A 2,703-nucleotide genomic window follows, 5' to 3' on the forward strand; every position below is an offset into this window, starting at 1 on the left:
TTTGGGAACCTCAAGCTCATTATGTACAGAAGTGAATTTCATTCCAGGCCTTCCCTTCAACTAATTAATCACCTGAGCTGGAGCCTTGGGTTACCCAGCACCTCCCTTCAATTATTCACCACATTTTGTGACCTCCATCTCCACCATTAGGCCTGTATTAGGGTTCTGTAGAGGAACTGAATCAATAGAAAATCTGTGTGTAATTATGCAAGGGGATTTATTAGGCCATTGGGTCTAGAGGCGGGAGTGTCCACAATGGCCATCTGCATGCTGGAGATGAGAGCTTTAGAGTAAGGGCTCAAGGATGTAGCTCCAGTCCACAGTACAAGCTCTCTGGAGAGTTAAAGGTGTGAGTCTGCATTGGGAGGCTGAAAAAACTGGTTCTATGTCCAGACGCAACAGCCTCTGAACAGACTGAAGAAGACTAGAGCTCTCCAGGAAAGGGCAGATTTCTATCTTTTCCTTTTTTATTCTATCCAGGATAGAAGCCTACTGGCTAGAGCTGCTCATAGCAGTTAAGACCCCCCTCGGTTTGCTGACCTGCACTTTACTGATCTGCTACGCTTTCTTAATCCTGTCAAATTGATACATCCTTCTTAATGATCATGATCCACCCTTGTCAACTTGACAGCCAGACACATCTTAAACTTCATCTCCAAATAGCAAGTTCATGATTAAGCCTAACATGATACACAACTGTTCTGCATACAGATGGACACACTAATTTCCTCCCGAGACTAAAAGGCAGTTTTGCTTTGGGTGATGCTTACTCCTTTCCTGCCACACTATGACTTAAAGATCATAATGTAATGTTTGCTTCAGCAGCACATACACTAGAATTAGAAAGAGACAGAGATTAGCATGGCCCCTGCACAAGGATAATGTGCACATTCATGAAGCTGTCCATATTTTTTTTTATAGCCACACAGTTTATAGTAGCCAAATCTTGGAAACAGCCCAAATGCCCATCAACTGTAAATGGATAAAGAAGATGTGGGATTTTTTTTTATAGAATGGAGTACTATTCAGCCATAAAGACAAACTAAAAAAAGAAAGACAAACTAGAGATATTTATACCTAAATGGATGCACCCTGAGGCCATACTCAAGTGAAATAGGTCACATGTCTCTGGTGTGACAAATTGAAAGTGTAAATGATCAATATGCTTAATAGATATGAAATAGGAAGAAAATGTTCAAAGGTGAAGGGGAACTAGGGAGGGGAATGGGAAAGGAAGGGAAAGAAAAAAGTGAAGAAAAGGAAAAATGAAAACAAAGTTTTAGTATATAGAGAGGCGTGGAGGGGTTGAGGAATGGGGAAAAAATAAGAACCAAGATATATTATGTACATGTACAAATTCCCAGTGATGAATGTGATCACAATGTATACCTAAAATGTACCAATAAACTCAAAAGATTATGTAAATTTAATGCTACTTAAGTACTAATGTTGATGTTATAAAGGAAGAAGATCTGAGATGTATATTTTAACAAAATGAGAAATGATCATGACAACTACAATCTGCATTTTTGTAACTGGTCATGTGTTTGTACCTGGTGTTTATAACTACCCATTCTTCATCCCCTGGGACTTCAGCAAGCACCTTGGATGTAGGCCAAAAAAACAAGGTGAGGAATTACTCTATTTTTGGGTGGCTCCAGCCAATAGGCTTCATCTGGCAGGGTGACCCATACCTTCATTCCTGAAGGTTCTGGGCCATTTATCCTCCTACCTGGGTTGGGTTGTAGTTTCCTATTGACCTAATAACTGCACCCTAATATTAGGCATCAGTCCCTAACCTCTTTGCCACCAGCAACTGGTTTCATGGAAGACAATTTTTTCATGGACCAAGGAGAGGGGGAAGAAGGTTGGGATGATTCAAGCCTATTACATTCATTGTGTACTTCTTCTTGTTTGAGACAGCATTTCATCTTGTAGTTCAGGCTGGCCTTGAACTTGCTTCGAACCTCCTCCCTCAGCCTCCTGGATTCTGGGATTACAAGTGTGTGCCACCACGACCAGTTTATTTCTTAATTGCTATTAGTTTATAATATATATGAAGTCATTATGCAACTTACCAAAATGAAGAATTAGTGTAAGGTAATTATACAGCTTACAACAAAGTAGTGTGAGCCCTGAGTTTATTTTCCTGCAACTATACGTAGCAGGCTTGGAGTTGCAATTAACCTGTAATTTAAGTAGAACTCTTGATGTTTCCTTTTAAATGCAGCTTTCTTTTTGTTGGCATTTTTAGAATCTGCTGTCTTATTTTTGGGTCATTCCCCCTTTTCAGAGAAGTTGTCCAGTAACATTTGTTTCTTACTCATTTTGACTGGGGTTAGCTCAGGAGTTACCAAAACTGTGACCTTGACAAATGTGCAACATGGGAAAGAGTTCTGATATGAGTTTGCAACCAATTGATTTATTGTGGACTCTGTGCAATCAGACCTCTCTGCTAATGTTGATCTGTATTTGCAGCTTCTGCCCAGCACTAGTGTCACCGCCTCAGCTCCACCTCACATCATCAGGCCTTAGATTCAAAAGGAGCAGAACCCCGATCCCTCATGTGCACAAGTCACAGGAGAGTTCCTGCTCCTCTGAGAAGCTAATGCTACCACTGATCTGACAGGAGGTGGAGCTCAGGCAGTGAAGGGAGCCATGGGGTGCGGCTGTAAATACAGATGAAATCTCATTCACTCACCT

The 2,703-nt window shown here is 41.0% G+C and overlaps 1 pseudogene; it reads left to right on the forward strand.

Moving 5' to 3' along the window:
- The first annotated feature begins 813 nt into the window (after nucleotides 1-813).
- LOC117285163 lies at nucleotides 814-913 on the forward strand (annotated as a pseudogene).
- The last annotated feature ends 1,790 nt before the right edge of the window (nucleotides 914-2,703 follow it).

The sequence above is a fragment of the Fukomys damarensis genome, unplaced genomic scaffold (genome assembly GCF_012274545.1).
Source record: "Fukomys damarensis isolate Sample0158 unplaced genomic scaffold, DMR_v1.0_HiC HiC_scaffold_6, whole genome shotgun sequence".
NCBI classification, from domain to species: Eukaryota; Metazoa; Chordata; class Mammalia; order Rodentia; family Bathyergidae; genus Fukomys; species Fukomys damarensis.